Below are 17,886 nucleotides of genomic sequence, written 5' to 3'. Positions count from 1 at the left end.
AATATATAGTACAATCCTACATGCCTCTTTACCAGTTTAGTTGAACAAGATATTGCCATCTAGAGCTATATTCCAGTCATGAGTTTCATCCCAGTAAGTCTCAATGATTCCTATGAGGACAAATTTACCTCCTCACATTTGGACTTATAGGTCTTTAGTTTGTTGTCTAGATTTTCATCATGTGATTGAATTTTGTTTCTTGTGAATTTTTTGGGCGTCCAATTCCTTCCTTCCTTCCTTCCTTCCTTCCTTCCTTCCTTCCTTCCTTCCTTCCTTCCTTCCTTCCTGTACCTAAATTTGTTCAGCTTGGTCCCAAAAGAACTACGGCCACATGATTCAAGTTGTTTAGTAGAGGAATGGGCTGCCTTAGGAGATAATGAACTCTTATCTCTGCAGATGTTTGATAGAGGTTGAATGATCACTTCTCTGGCTTGTTGTAGAAGGGATTTGTGCTTCCAGAAAAGGTCATACTAAGTATAGTCAAGAGAAGCCTCCTGACAATGATATTTTCTGATTTTTGTTTGATTCAAAGCCATCACCATTCCTAGATAACATATACACACATATTATACGCAAAAGTTCTCATATTTACTCCCTACTGATAATAGCACAATATTTTTATTTTCATAGTTGAAATGCATTTCATTCTGTTTTCTGGTTTTGAATTTCAGGGAGAGTTTTTAAAATTTATCTTTTATTTTTGTTCTTTATTTAGCTGACACCAAGTAAAATGCCATTTCTTCATAAAGAGGACAACAGAAAGAGAACATACATGAAACAGCTGGGTTTTCTTTTAAAATGTATAACATATTCAGCGTGTAGCTTCAAAGCTGTTCTGTTTGTTGGGGCTTCTTTCTGACCATCTATTCTTTGAATTAAAAAAGCATGTCTCAATGATCTCCTTTTTCTCCTACCATATATCTATCTTCTGTCTTCTTTTTCTTCCCCCTTTACAAAAAATAAAAGAATAGAAGCTCAGGGAATGTTTTTGGAAAACTGTTAACAGTGCTACTAGATAATACTAGAGTTGAGCTAGATGAACTGAAATCCCTTTCAACTTTAAGATTTTGTAGTTTGTTCTAAGTATAGATACATGCAGAAAAGTTCCCATTGTGAGATTTTATATATATATACCTGAGTGTAATTTTTCTAATAATGATAGCTTTGGGAATGAACTGGAAAATTATTAATTTTTCATTGATTCTTTTGTTTAGGTAATGGGGATTACACCTGATGGAAGTGCTGTTTCATGAATGTGCTCACTTTCTTGTAAACCAGGTGAGTACACTACTTTAAAAAATCTTGATTATTCATTGAAATATATTTCGTTTCTCTAAGACTTCCTTCTTCAAGTTGCATTTGCTTCTCCAAAAAGACTGGCTTCTTTTAAATTGTTGTTGGTGGTTTGCCCTGAGTTCACTATCCAATTAGATCTTCATTTGTTAACCTGGAAAAAGGAGAATCTCAAGATCTCTTTATCATCTCTGATAATCTGATAAAGACATTTTAGTTGATAAGGAAGTAAGGGACACCGAAAGTCTTTTAGCTCATGCTTCTAGCTCTGTCTCTAGGAGTATGGAGTTTATTATATATATTTCAAGACACATTTCACACAAAAGAACCCTCCCCCCCAAAAAACTTCACAGATGTGCAGAAGTTACAAATTATTTCATATAAAAAACACAAAAGGTCTCATTGGCTTCAGAATACAACAAGGCCAAGGCCGAATTTTGACTGGATTCTTATCAGAAAACCAAGTCGGGGAATATTTTCCTCAGGTTTGAATTGCCCCTGCTAAGATTTTGGCCTTGGCTATACCAGGCAGCTGCATTCCTGGTCAAAGGGGGAGAGTGTTAACCTCTTAAATTCAGGTTTGCTAGGAACTTACAGATTTTCAATAAAGCCACAGTACTTTTCAATAAGAAATCACAAGGATCACAAAAGGGGTCAAAAGAGGAGTCTAAGATTTTTATCTATTCTCTTATTGGCTTCCCAAAAATTTCCCCCTTTTCTTTAAATTTAAATGATTTCTTACACAGGAAAACTTCTAATAATGAAAGGAGTCATCAGTTAGTTATAATCATCAGCTATAGCTGGATCTGATAGGATTTACAGATTAAAGTATTTATGGCTCTCTACAGGAGAACAGATAGATTTTTCAGGGATGTTTGCTAATGTAAATTTACTACCACCAAGACTTATTTCATAACTTATTAACAAATATTTATTGTTAAAGTGCTAGAGATGCCACAAGTTGTAGTATCATGCTAGAATGTTGAGTTGAAAGAGGATGAAGGCATATCACAGCACTACTGTGTAGTGAGTAGGAAGCCTGGGGCTGATTCAAGTTAGACTTTTGTTATCTCTTCTTCCTTGGGTCAAGAAGGAGCTTTCTTCTGTTACCTTCCATAATTTCTCTTGTTGCTCATTTTCCTAGAACTTAGATATATGCCAAAGTTCTGCCTTTGGCCTTATCATCTTTCAAAGTGATTATTATAATCTAATTTTCATTATATTTATTTGTGTAGCTGTCTCTTTCATTAGACTCTAAGTACTTCATTGGTAGAGATTATATTTGTTTATTCTCATTTCTCCCTCAGTGCTTAGCACTGGAGTACATTGTAAATTGTAGGAACTTAAGAAATGAATACTGAATGAATGAGGATATTACATGGCACTCACAAATAGTTTCCTCCACTGAGAAGAGAGATATTTTTCCTTAATAGCTTAAATCATTCCCTGCTACCAGGCCATTATGTGTATTGACTTCTAGCTTCCAAAAAACACATTTTAAATCCTAATATGTTGTTTTTTAAATTGACCAATCATTAAACCTTTATTAAACACCTACTATGTGTCAAGTACTGGGATAAAATTTACCCCCCAAAGTGTTAAAACTTCAGAGGAGCTATTCATTGGAAAAAAAATACTACCTCATGTTTGTGTAACACTAAAATTCTTTTTATGTGTGGCACTCCCTTTGGAGCTCTTTCTCCAGTTTCCACTCAAATTGGAAGGATGGTCCTTCAAAAGGTTGTCCTACGGGTAACACTGAGGGGATGGATTTTTAAGTATTATTGCTTATGAATCTCCCCAACCAGTTTACTTGATTGGTAATTATCCAGTATTTTTAACTAGCTTGTGGCAAAGGACATTTGCTAAATAGGTATATTCAGAACAATTGATATAAAACATTCCTTCCAAAAGAGAATGTCTCCTTTTGCTAACACTGGGTTCCTGGGGTTAGTGGGCTTAGCCTTCTAGTAAGAATGGTGGTCTTGTGGAGAAAGGATTTTTAGTAATAAGAAGCTATGATATATGAAAATGGCAGCAGTTCAAAAGAAATCTCTAGGCTAATGTTTTCCAAACTGGTTTGACTATAATACACTTTTAGGCTTGAAATATATTAAGAAAGCATAACTATTCATTGGGAGGGTTCTAGGGGACTGAAATACCTCTAGAAAAAGAGAAATACCATAAAAAATCTGGTTGTAAAATCAGAATTAAGTCTATTTTAGACTAAAATTACCAGAAATAATATTTTTTGATTCCTGCATAACTACATATTTTAGAAGGAAAAATACTACTAATATTAATATTTTTAACCCTTATTTTCAACCTTAGAATCAATACTTTGTATTGGTTCCAAGGAATAAGAGTGGTAAGGGCTATGCAATGGGGGTTAAGTGACTAGCCCAGGGTCACACAGCTAGAAAGTGTCTGAGGCCAGATTTGAACCTAGGACCTCCCATCTCTAGGTCTGGTTTTCAAATCACTGAGCTACCCAGCTGCCCCTTTATCAATATATATTTTTAAGGAATCCCTATTTTCTATCATGCAAAACACAGGGTTCCCTTGAGCACAGGAAATGTCATATACACTCTTCCAGATTAAGTAATTATTGAATACCATCTCCTCTCAGATTGTTTCTTCAGTGATAATTCAGACTCCTTTCCCCAAGGGACATCTTTTCAGTTTTACCATGCCATGTAGGGTACAGAACCACTTGCACAAATGAAAAGTGTGATTTTGGTGGAGTTAGGAGCAGGATAATTTGGGACTGTATTCCTCTAAGTAGGACTATTTCCAAGTATTTTACTATTTGTTGAAGCAGTTGGAGTGGGCGGGTTGGAGCAGACGGTTGTCCTGGAAAGAGCATTGGATTTAGAGTCACAGTTCCTTGGTTTGAATCATGATTTTTTTTATCTTCAGCATATCACTTTGTTTCTGTGGCTTCCAAATCAATCAACAAGTCAAGCATTTATTAAACACCTGCTATATTCCAGGCCCTGAGCTAAGCACTGAGGATACAAAGACAGAAATAACTGTCTCTGCTGTCAAGGAGCTCACAGACAAATGAGAGAGACAGTATGCAGACAACCCTGAATAAACAAAATATATCCAGTATAAACTGGAGATAACCTTAGAGGGAAAGCTAAACACTGGTATTAAGGGATCAGGAATGTCTTCTTTTAGAGAGTGGGCTTTTTAACTTGTACCTAAAGAAAGTCAAGGAAGCAGGAGACAGAGATGAGGAGGGGAGAACATTCATTCTAAGCATTGAAAACAACCAGGAGAAATGAAGAGTAAAGCGATGGAATGCCCTATGTGAGGAACAATAAGGAGACCAGTAACATTGTCTTGTGGAGTACATTGGAGAGAATAAGGTGTAAGAAGAATGGCAATGTAGAAAGGGCCAGGTTTTGAAGGACTTCAAGAGCCAAATAGAACATTTTATATTTGATTCTGGAGGTAATAAGGAGTGACTAGAATTTATTGAATGTGCATATGAGTTTGTTTTTATGTGTGACATGGTCAAACCTGCATTTTAGGATGGTTCCTTAGGGGCCTGAGAAGAGGATGGGAATAGAGTAGAGAGAGAATTGTGGCAAGGAGACCATCTAGCAGGCAGTTGCAGTAGTTGAGGTTTGAGGTACCTCATGAAGTACATGGCAATGAATAAGCTGAAGACTAAGAGATTAGGCTGTAAGAGGTAGAAAATATATTGAAATTCTCTAGTATAAGGGCAGAAGTTGGAGAAGAGACTAAGATGTGAGGCAGGCACCGAGTTTGTTGAGGAAGGAAAAAGATTGCTTGGAGGTCAGTAGATAACAGCTACCAGAATCTTAATTATTTAATAATATTGATTGGATGAACTTCAGAGGATAAAATGTTATTTGTGTCAGTGATAGTGTGATATCCTAGATTGTGGATCAAGGAATACTCCAACTCTTCACTGCAACCAGTGAGTGGGGATGGATGGTGGTTAGTGGGGTGGTAAAGTCTGAATGAAAGTGCATTCAGTCCTGGTAAAAGTAGCTAGATGAGCAATGCCTTCAGGAGGGAATCAAGTTTTAGTGAATGCAATAAAATGGAAGATACAAAAAGCAAAAAGGTTTAAGATGAAAGCAAGCTTGTTATTTATGGAACAGGAATTCCAGAGAACACAGTGGGAAGCTTGAGTATTTTTTGTGTGGAACATTGAAGATATCAAGGGTTGAGGGTGATGGTAATATAGGAATAAGCAGAGGGGAGTGGAGAATAGAGTTTAAATAAGGAGAGGATGGGATTCAGAATCACTGGGTTGGGAGGTTATTAGGAGAAGGAGAATGTTCATCATTGATGATTGAATTCAGGGAGGTTATCATTGCCCCTTTTCCTCATATATAAAATGAGGAGATTTGACTAGATAAGTTTTCTTCAAATTCTAGAGTCCTCAACAGGATCAGAAAGACCCTTGCCTCCAAGATCTCTTATAGTATTAGTGGGTGATAATCTTATATCAAGTAATAAGGTAGAAGTGAGAATACTGTGGTCATATAAGATGTGACAGATGCTGTATAGACTGAATTGATAGGACTTAAGTGTGAGGTGATAGTAGAATATTCAGGGAGAATCATTAGTATCACAGAATTTGAAAGTTGAAAAGAACCTCAGTGGCTCTCTCATCCACCCATGCATGAAAAAGGAATCCTCAGTATAATATACCATAAATAGAAAGTGGGAAATGCTAGTAGCCTAGAACTCAGAAGAGAGGTCAAGGTTATATTCTGAAATGACAGGAAATCTCCCATTCATATTCTTAGAGAGGCAGGGAGCTTGTATATTCATAAAGGGATAAGAGACTTATAGTACCATGAGTTATTACTGTGGTCCTGGTTAAGGAGAAAGCTGTTGGTTTCAAGTTATTGAACATTCAACAAAAGATTTCCTTTCCCCTAACACAGAAAGAACATGCAAAAAGTATACAGTAGAACTTAGCTTCTCTGGATGAGGCTCTCTTCTTTTTCATATAGAAGTGTCTGTAACAGGATAGGGTACCATTCATGTGGCCTTAAAAATCCAAGTCAAAGGGGCCAGATCTGCCCAAGGATGACACTTTTTTTTACTTTAGTGGACCAGGAAGCTGTTTCAGGGAATGTGTGGTGAGTCTGGTCCCAGGGATAGCTTTGTTTTCTTTTAGAGAAAGCTAATACTTAACATTAGGGAAAGAGAAAGATCCTCCCCATATTGTAAATGCAAGGAAAGAAGCTGCATCAAGGAAATGCTGATAAATATTAATCCTTTCACAAAGAGGCCTGGCGTCAGGAAACAGGAAGAAGTCTAAGCAGGGAAGTGGTTGATGCCACATAAATTTGGCATTAAGTAAATAGGACCTCACTATGTACACTAAAGTTTAGGGTTATTTTCAGACTATGAGAGGTTTGGCAATAAGGGACAATTCAGGAATTCAGTATAAGAGAAGATATCAAGATATCAAGCAGGGACTAGCCAAGGTAAGGGTTCTCTGTATGAAGGCTCAAAACAAGGAGACTTCTTGGAACTTGATTCAATGTAAGGATATAGTCATATGGAATAGATTATGGTCATAAAAAATAAGACAAAAAAAGCTGTTACCAGAAGAGGAAGATGACATCAAAGTAGCATCATCAAACAGTAAGGCTGCCTTAATGCTAGGTCTGTAGTCTGAGAATCATAGTCTGATGGACATCCACCTTCAGATATCACACCACTGAAATACTGGAGGAGCTCCAAGGTAGTATGCCCAGGATAGAGAGGGAGGGGAAAATCACGACTGACAGACAGTGTGACAACACTAAAATGTGATTCAGAATCAGATCATTAAGGTTTGATTCCTGGCTTTGCCTCTTATTCCTTGTGTTATCCTAGGCAAGTGTTTGACCATTCTGCCCCTCAGTTTCTTCATCTCTAAACTTAGGACTAGAATCTCTGAGATATATTCCCACTCAAAATCCCTATTAACTATTTGAAGGAACTGGGAAAAATTACATATAGAAGAGAGGACATAGGAGTTATTAAGATTGCTATCTTCCAGTATTTGAAAAGTGTGTATATATGAATTGTATTAGTCCTGCTTTGCCCTAGAGGACAAGACTAACAACTGGGATCAAAGTAAAGAAAAGCTTCCTCAGAATTAGGGCAGTACAAACGTAGAATAGAATAATTCAGAGAGAGATTTTGAAGTAGAAATAGGATGGTCACTTATTGAGGATATTGTTTAAAGAGCTGTTGCTCAGGTAGGGTTGGACTGAGACGCCCTATGAAGCTCTTTTTAACTATGAGTCAATGGTTCAAGATTCTTATAATTTCTTTTGTCTTGGAGCTGGTTTGATCCCAGGCTGAGACCGTAGATGCAAGTGAAGTGGCTTCAATTGTGGCTACTTTTTTTTTTAATGATATGGGATTGGGTCATTAGAAAGAGATCCAAAAGAAAACTTGAGAGAAGTAATAACAAGGGCAAAAGGCATGCACATTGACTCCATTCTACGGACAACCTCTGAATACTTTGAGGTCGTGGCTTCCACCTTTTCTTCTCTTAACCTGAACTGTTTTGTGTTTTGAGCTTGAGTGTTAACTTACAGGAAAATATGGCATAAACGGTAGATACTTATGGAATGAAGATACTTATAATCAGAAAGTGATATAGACAAATTATATAGTAAGAATGAGATAACAACTACATAGACCAAATATTTCATTAGTATCCAGAAAATGTCAAAAGAGATGGAAGTATGGAAATTTCTGATGTGTTAGATATATCCATGGGGAAGGGTCATTGGGTATTGTGGACAAGAATCAAATAATATGAGAAGGGTATGTTTTTATTTGTACCAGTGGATGGAATATTCATATGTATTTTGTTGAAGTACTGAAGCATGAGTCAATTCATAAATTGTAGAATAGGTCTCAGAGAATCAATGTTAACAATATGTCTAGATGAGGAAGTTGGGAGAGTCAAGGTTTTGAGTATATTTAATTAGAAGGGTGGTAGTGCCACGAGAAGAAATAGGGAAGTAAGTAAAGTGGAAGTTTTGAGGAAAAAGATACATTCAGTTTTAGACATCTTCAGTTTGAGGTAATGGTGAGACAAATAAATTGTCAGCAAATATTTATTGAGTACCTCCTATGTTTTAGGTACCACATTAAAAGAAAATAAAGAAAGAAATAGTCCCTGCTCTCAAGGAACTCACAATTTAATGGAGAAGCAGGTGGAGACAAGTAGGAAGGCATTTGGAAGTGTGAGTCTCTAGTTCAAGAAAGAGGCCAGGACAAAAAATATAAATGGGGAAAGATCCTACATAGAGATCATAGTAGTGAAGAGAATAGATGAGATTGCCAAGGAAGAGAGAGGAGTAAAAGGATGAAAGATAATTGAGTGGGAAGAAAAAGAGAAATGAAGGAGACGAGAATGATAGGAGAGGTAGAAGGACAACCTGTGTGGTTCAGTGCAACAGAAGTAGAATTATAAAGAATTATAAAGAAACAGAGTTAAAATATTGAGGGAGGTGATTAGTAAGATGTATGTAGAGTGGGGAAAGGCCATTGGATTTGAAAACTAGAAGTTATGGGTGTTGTCTGTAACTAGCTTCAGGAGACTGATGGGAATAGAAGTCAGACTGCAAGGAGTCAAATAGTAAATAAATGGAGGCAGAAAGTATGAATTACTCTTTTAAGAAGTTTGGCAATAAAATGAAAGGGAAAGGTTTTGTTCTCCACTTTAGTTGAGAAGACATGAACATATTTATAAGGAGAGGAGAGAGAGCTAGTGAAGCTAGAGAGGTTGAAGCTGAGAGAGTAAATAAATGATTAGATGAGTAGAAGGGACAACAATAATTATAAAAATAACAATACATTTACATGACATTTAACAGTTTACAGGGTACTTTCTTCATGATACTATGAAGTAGTATAGAAAATGCTATCCTAATGTTACAGTTGGAGAAACAGAGGTTCAGAGTCGTTAAGAATCAGAGCTATAATTCATACCCAGGTTATCAGTTTCCAAATCCATTTCTCTTCCTATTTTATCACATGTAATCAAGAGAACATGCAGAAAGGTCAGTCTTAGTAAAAAAAGAACATGTCTCTTTCTCTGTTATAGTAAGAAAAGAACACATAAGAATATGAGTGAAGATATAAAGAAATTTTTAAGTGTAGGGAAGGAGAGTTTATTCTGAAATTTTTTTTTGTGTGGCTTTGATGTTAGTGTTTATTAGCTGAAAGGGGATTAAGTAGGGTTTGGTTCTGAATAGCTGTGGTGAGAAAAGGAATAAACATCTCATAGAGCACCAAAAGTAGACTGGTAGCATGAATTTAGAGTGGCTCTAGTCAGGACAGTTATGTGATTTTCTCTAGTTACAGTCAACAGCTCAGGAACAGGAGTGGTCCAGTTTACCAAGGACTGATGACTACCTATGTTGATAATGAAAAGCAAAAGAATTGAGGAATTCAGAGTTAGTCAAACGGAATTGTTGATCTATTTTGAGACAAGAGAAACTGTAGGGGTCATATGACTTGGGAAAGGGAAGTCAAGAATTATATTTATTTCATTTTTTCTGGATGAATACGTTAGAATAATAGAGCTTTAGATCATGAAAACTATCTTAAAAGACCATCCCTTCTTTGTACAAACAAGAATATTGAAGGCCAGAAAAGTCTTATAAATGAAGAAATCATAGAATATCATAAAGTGTCTGCAGTGAAGGAGAAGATGGTGAGAGGTGTACACACCCTTATTTCCTCCTACTGTTTGTTCCCCTTCCCCCTTCTCATAGCATAAGTGTAGAATTGAATTGGAGGAAGTTGAAGAATGCAGGTTTCCAAATTAATCCTGATATTCCATTTATTTTCTATACCCTCAAAAATTGAAAAGTAGAAAGGTTTTGTTGGGGATATATTTTTATTAGTCTTTGGTTACTGTTTTCTGATCTTTTCATTCATGCTCCTTTATATATACTATCCTCAGACCTCCTGCCTCTTGACCCAATAAAAATTTATAGGATCTCAGTGCTAAGGAAATTCTCATAAGTAGTTTGTGAATTATAACAGTTAAGTAATGAGAAGAGTACTCACTTTGTGCTAAAACATTTATTTATAAGCAAAAGTTAAGAACATAATGTACCTCTAAGTCAATAAAGAAGTATATTTTGTATCAAAAAGTGAGTAGATCATATACTATATTTATACTACTTCCACTTATCTATTTTTGAAATAGACCCAACTCTTGGGTTTAAGTTTCCCTAAAAAGGCACAACTGTTGACATTCTGACAGTTACCTTATAGGTAGGTATAGTGCCTAGGGCTAGACATTGAGATTAATCCATTTCAATGTGATTAATTTTGCTTCTCTTATTTTACTCCTAATTTAGTGATGGAAAGTCACTCAAGTTTCATTGATCTCTGATTTCCAATCAAGCATGAATCTCTGGAATTGATTCATTCAGCTGTCCCATTCTGCCCAAGGGATGTTTTTACTACAGTTGGATAATTCACTATGCTGTGTAGAAACTACCATTTTTATAAGTTTCTATTTGTACTGTGTAGTCAGCTATAGATAACGGCCTGATGGGAGTGAAACAGCTCAGTTGAGAACAGAAAGTCTGTTCCATTTTGATTTGTTCAGCCCCAGTAGAACTAACCTAAATTTAATAAAGTAGTTGAACTAAAATTACATTGTGAAATATTAAACTCTTTTATTTGAAACACCATTTAGAAGGTTATCATTTCCTCATTAGGAAACATGTTTTGACAGGGTTTCTAGATTGGTATATCAGGGAAATACTTTAGACTCAACATTCTCAGATTTCAGTTGAACATTGCTTGTCATATGATGGTGGACAACAGGGAAATTTGTAGGTTAGATCATAGTAGGAATAGATGCTTCTGAACTGGTTGAATGATCATATCTGAGATTGGTGATTAATGGAAAGATATCAACTGGGAGGGGAGATGACTAGTAGAATGCCCCAGAGATCTCTACATGCTCTTCTTCTCTTGAGAATTTTTGTTGATAACCCCAACAAAGGCCTAGATGTCAGGTTTGTCTAATTCATGGATAACAAGAACATTATAGAGATAGTTAATATGTTGGGTGAGAGAATTGGGATCAAAAAAGATTTTGACAACCTAAAATAAATCTTGTATGAAATTTAATAAGGACAAATGTAAAGTCTTCCTGCAATTGAGTTTTAAAAAATTCTAGAAAATACTGAAAGAAGATATGGCTAGGCTTTTAAAACTATTATTTTATTTTTCTTCACTGGATTGCAAGCACAGTATTAGTCAAGTGTGTGCTAAGGCAGCAAAAACAATTAACCAGAAACAACCATCCCCCTCCCAAATAAACTCATATGATCTTAGGCTATATTAATAAAAACTTAGGGTCTAGGACTATGGAGATGACAAGTTCTCCTGATTTCTGCTCTGGTTAGAATTTTCCTGAAGTATTGTGTTCAATTTGACTAGGAGAGGGATCAACAAGTAACAGTATGTTCAAAGGAGGTGAGGGAACTAGAAGCCTTCAATAACCTGGAGGTGTTTAGCCTGGAGGAGATGCCATAATAGCTCTCTCCACATAAAGAAATGATCATGTGGAAGAATAGACTTACTTTCCTTGACTTCAGATGACAAAATGTCAGTCAATGAATTGTTGTAAATTATAAGGAGGCAGATTTATGAGGAAGAAGTTCCTAGTTACTAGAATTATCCAATAGTAGAATGGACTGCTTTGGTTCATAGTGAACCTCTTGTTACTGGAAACGTTTTTAACACATCCTAGATTGCTTTCTTTTAGGGATGCCCGGAGGGAAGGGTGAGGGAAGGTTGTAATAGATGACCTCTGAGGTTCTTTTCAGCTCTAAGGCTCCAAGAAATGAAAAACAAAAGGTGTTTATTCTTATGATAAAGATTGAAAACAAGTTTCATGTTCAGATGCTTGTTCAGAAGTAACTAACTACCACCACTGTTGAGGCATGCTGCTGTATGTAAACACAACATATAAAGACATCATTGAGTGACTCAATATTGTGTTGGTAAGTAAAATTGTGGCTTGACTTAACCTTAATAAAGAAAAAGAACCCCATTTTTCTTCTTTTTGGAAAAATATAGAAGCATTTCTCCTTAGCAGGTACTAGGAAGGTTAGTTTTAATCCTTATCTTGAAAAAGTAAATGATAGTTTCCCTTTAATTGAATATAGAAAAATATTCATTGGTTCCCCAAAAGAAATACTGTATGTTTCTTTGTTGCCCTTAAAGTCTTGGACCTGTCAGTGAAATTGTGTAATCTAGTAGTAACCTGCCTGAGGCATATTGCCTTTTCTTGGGCACCAGTATCTGCAAATGATGTGCTCTATTGATTTTAATCACATTGTTTTTAAAGTTCCATTTTAAGTTTCCAGAGGTTCAACAAAGGAAGAAATCCATGTCTAAGGAATTCTCTTTCTCTTCTCTGGAAACACAATTATTAATATTTGATTCCTTTTTAACCACCTGTTGAGGCATAGTGGAGACTCCTGAGGATTGGAATTTGAGAACCTGAGGTCATTGATATACTGACAAACATTATTCTCCTTGATATTCTTATGGATCTATGATTCTACCCCCTCCCCATAAGGATATGCCTTCTACTGATGCAAATCATTACCTTTCCATGTCTTTTTTTTCCTGCATAATTTTAGCATTTGCCTTTTTCATAAATCCTCCAGAGAAGATAGGTCTATTTAATGACTGGAGACCTTCTGTTTTGTTGTTTTTTAATCTTAGGAGTAGACTCATTAGAATATTAGCATGATTAGTGATCCTAAAAACTATGATTGGTTATGGTTTTAAAGACTTGCAAACTACTTTTGTTTCTGCATCTGTTAAATGGGTTGCATTTGTTTTAGAAGGCTTTGGTGATTTTAATCCCTCTGAACTATGTGGAAATTAGGTAACTTGTAATTTGACAGTGCCATACTGCTATTCCATTTATCAGCATGATTTAGTTTTTTAAAGAAATAGACTTAAGGTAGTAGTATCTTTTATTTTCAAATGAGAGTTATTATGTATTTAAATGTAAAGGGCAGAGTAGAAGTTTTCTAGGCTATTTCTATTAGGATAATGCTGAGTAGTAAAATAATAATTGGCATTGAATCTGGGGAGTTGGGTATCAAGTTCTAGCTAGTTCCTATAGTCAGTATATGATGGTGCTATACTTTGGATTAATTATCCTTGTCATGTAGCAGGCAGTATAGAAAAGTATAAAGAGCATTAGATTTATCGTCAAAATTTATAGTGGATCTAATCTTTATGGTTTCATATATTTTTGTATTCTTTCTATTATATTTAGTAGCTTTGGAGTAGGGGCTAAAGATTACCATGGGGATGGATGGTGAAAGGTCAAGAAGGTAAGAGACTCAAAATTGGAAGAGAGAGTTTGTTGAATTGGTTAACTTTAGGGACAAGTTTAAAAAGGGAGGAAATGGGAGACCAAAATAAAGGCACTGGAAGAACAAGGAGAATACGAAAGGACTAGTCAAGGGGATGAAGAATCTTAGAATGAGTTGATGGAAGGTAGAAGGCCAAGAGATTGTGATCAGAGTTCTATATGTTGGAGATAGGATATTTCAGATAAGGTTAAAGTCTAAGATATGTTGAGACAAGTGAGAGAGGTAAATCATGGGATTTGACGGTATTAATGAATTGAGAAACTAGATCAGCATTGGTGAACGTTTTCAAGTTCATGTGCCCAAACTGCAATTCCAAGCTGCCTGTAAGCCCCCCTGCATTACCCCAGACAGTGGAGGGAGGAAGTGCTTCCTTTGGGCAGCTGGACAGAGGGGTAGGACAGGCAAAAAAATTCCTTTGATGCTGGGAAGAAGGGGAATGGAATAGCTCCATCCCCAACCCCCTGTGCCAGTCCAGCATGCATGCTAATACTTCACCAACACTGGACTAGGTTATTCAAAAGTTCTTCAGTGTGAATATTGAAATAACCAAGAATGAGAGCAGAAGTTGGAATAGAATGGAAGATTGCGCCAGGTACCAAACTCATTGAAAAAAGAGGGAAAGGAACTTGAATTTTGATAGATGACAACAACAAAGATTGGGTTAGGGTGTCATACTGGAGGTATTTTCCCAAAAATTTAATTTGTTTTTTTTTTTTAAACAATAAACATGTATATTCTTTCTCTCAGTCTCTCCCTGTCTTTATGTCTGCCACATCCCTTTCTTCCAAGGAACAATAAAAAAAGAAAACCCACATAACAAACATAGAGTCATGCAAAACAAATTCCCATATTGGCTGTGTCCAAAAATGTATTTCTTCTCTATTTTAAGACTATCTCTTCTCTGGCAGGAGGTAGGGTGCTTCACTAGCAATTACAGTTTGTCATTGCTTTGATCAGAGTTTTAAATTCTTTCAAATTTGTTTGTTTTTCTTTATAATGATATCATTATCTAAGTTGTTTTCCTAGTTCCTAGTTCTGCTCACTTTACTCTCCACCAATTCATAGAGATCTTTATAGTTTCCTCTGAAATGATCTATTTTGCTATTTCTTATGGCACAATTCCATTCCATGCATATGCCATAAATTGTTTAACCATTGCCCAATAAGAAGTGGCCATATCCCTAGTTTCCAATTCTTTCTCCTACAAAAAGAACTGAAATACATGTAATATATATTTACATATATTATTTATATGTATATTTGTATATGTAGATCCTTTTACTTCTTCTCTGATCTCATTGCTTTATGTATAGAAGTGGTATTTGGTATTTGGTAAATTTGGTATTTGGTATTTTTGGTATTTGGTATTTAGTAAAAGGATATTCTCAGTTTAGTGACTTTATGGGTACAATTTCAACTTGTTTTCCAGAATGACCATATCAATTCAGAGCTTCATCAGTAACATACTAATCTGACTATTTACTATTTATTTATTTAGTCTTCCTAACATTTGTCATTTTCCTCTTTTGTCATCCTTACCAATCCTAAAGGAATCTCAGTATTATTTTAATTTATAAGGCTCTAATTATTAGTGATTGGGAGCATTTTTTCAATATGGCTGTTAATAGCTTTAATTTCTTCCTTTGAAAATTATCTGCTCATATCCTTTGACTATTGATCAATTAGGATATGGCTCTGATTCTTAAAATATGAATTAAGTTCCTTCTGTATCTTTATCAGAAAAAGTTGCTGAACATTTTTCCCCTTCTAATTTTTCTGTTTTTAATTGCATATTTTTGGTTTATGGATAGCCTTTAAAATTTTATATAATAAAAATGTCCATTTTATCTTCTGTGATGTTTTCTATCCCTTGCTTGGTCTTAAACTTTTCTTCCTCTATAAATCTGAAAGATAGTGTCTTTCTTGCGCTTCTAATTTGCTTACAATGACAAAGCCATATATCCATTTGGAGTTGGTCTTGGTATACTATATTAAATGTTGATCTGTACTTAATTTCTGCCAGACTGCCAGTTTTTGCAGGAATTTTTTGAGAAATAGTGAGTACTTCCTCCAGGATGGGGTCTTTGGGTTTATTTTTTCCAGTAATATGCTACTGTATTCATCTGGTTCTGTATATCATGAACTTAATCTATTCCATGGATGGACCTCTAGTAATTTTTTAATTAGTACTAAATTATTTTGGTGATTACTGTTTTGTAATATAATTTGAGTTCTATCACTGACACCTCTTTCTCCTACTTATTTTCATTCTTTTCTTTCATGACACTTTCTTCATTTGAATATTGTTATTTTTCTAGTTCTAAAAAAAGATCTTCTTTTAGTTTGGTGTGGCACCAAATAAATAAGTTGATTTAAGTAGTATTATAATTTTTATTTTGTTGACTTGGCTTACCCATGAATTAATATTTATCCAATTATTTAGATCTGTTTTTATTTCTGGAAAGAGTTATTTGTAATTGGATTAATATTATTCTTACGGGTATATTGGTAGACACCCAAATAGTTTACACAGTTCCTAGTCATTTATTTTATATACTCTAACTTTCATAAATTTATTCTTAAAATTAATTTTATTTAATTTTAAATAAAATATGTCATCTAGAAAAAGTGTTAATTCTTTCCTTTTTTACAATGCTTATTGCTTCTATTTCTTATGACTAGAACTAGCATTTATAGCAACATTATGAAGATTATCAACATTTTAATCATATATGTGTGTATAAATATGTCTATATTTATATATACCTAACATGGCTTTTATTTGCCTGTTGTCTACCTTATTAGATGATGAGATCCTTGAGAACAAGAACTTTTTTTGTACTTTGTACTCTAGTGCTTTGCACAGTGTCTGGCACATAGTAGGTAATGAATAAATGCTTATTGACAACTTCTTGACTTTGTTATAATTGTGAATATCTTTGCTTTGCTCTCATTTAATGGGAAAAGTCTCTTAACTTTTCACAATTACATAATTTTTATTATAATGTGCACATTATAATAATATTTAATAAACTTTATATTATTTTTAGATAGATATTTTTTCTTATTTTTAGATAGTTATTATTCACTATCATTAGAAAAGTCCATTTATTTCTGTGCTTTCTAATGTTTCCTTTTTGTTTGGACAGAAACAGGTTTTGGATTTTGTTGAAAGCTTTTCATCATCTATTAATATAATTTTTTGTTTTTAAAAAAGTTTAGGTTATAATTAAAAATTTTAAATATTTATTATACTCCCTATGTAAAGTGAACATTATATTGCTGATATGATTCTAACCTGCTAATAGTGCCCAGTATTGTTAATATGTTGTAGCCTCTTTGATAAAATTTTATTTTAAAAATTTGTGTCAATATATTAGGGATGTCTATAGTTTCCTCTGCTTTATCTCTCCCTGATAGAAGACTATATATATATTTTTATATATATATAACAGAAATAGAGAGTCTTTCATGTTTCTATTTTCCCCAAACATTTCTACAATAGTTGGATGAATTTTTCTCTGAATTTTGCATTAAAATTCACTTGAAAATCTATTTGGTCCAGGATTTTTTTCTTTGAGAGTTCATTTATTGTTTGTTTAATTTCTTTTTTAATATTAGTTAACCTATAATAAATCTATATCATATTAATTTTTGATATTTTATATTTTTATAAATATTCATCTATTTCATTTTGGGATCGCTTTTAGGAGGTGATTGATGATTCCTTCAATTTCTGTTTTTAAGATATCTGGATAATTTCTCTTTATGATTCTTAAAATGTGATAGGTACTTTTTTAATCATTGTTTTCAAATAGGTCAATAATTTTTNTGGCTTGATTTTTTATACAATTGCTTTAACTCCTTGTATATTTGAGTGATTAGACCCCTGTCAGAGTTTTTCGTTATAAAGATTTTTTCCCAATTTGTTGTTTCCCTCCTGATTTTGACTATATTGTTTTTGTTTGTACAAAAGCTTTTTAGTTTAATATAATCAAAACCATTTAATTTACATTTTGTAATTTTCTCTAACTCTTGCTTGGTTTTAAAATCTTTCCTTTCCCAGAGATCTGACAAGTATACTATTCTGTGTTCACTTAACTTATTTATAGTTTCCCTCTTTATATTCAAGTCATTCACCCATTCTGAATTTATCTTG

General features: G+C 34.4%; 1 protein-coding gene across 1 annotated transcript in view; it reads left to right on the top strand.

The window, feature by feature from the left end:
* Window positions 1-1,231: 1,231 nt before the first annotated feature.
* STK33 (serine/threonine kinase 33) overlaps window positions 1,232-17,886 on the top strand; it is a 217,884-nt gene continuing 201,229 nt past the window's right edge. The window contains exon 1 of the mRNA XM_044682102.1: window positions 1,232-1,278. The gene's annotated coding sequence lies outside the window, so the exon portion shown is untranslated. The remainder of the gene's footprint in view (window positions 1,279-17,886) is intronic.

This window comes from Gracilinanus agilis, chromosome 6, assembly GCF_016433145.1.
Source record: "Gracilinanus agilis isolate LMUSP501 chromosome 6, AgileGrace, whole genome shotgun sequence".
NCBI classification, from domain to species: Eukaryota; Metazoa; Chordata; class Mammalia; order Didelphimorphia; family Didelphidae; genus Gracilinanus; species Gracilinanus agilis.
This window is presented reverse-complemented; position numbering and strand designations above follow the sequence as displayed.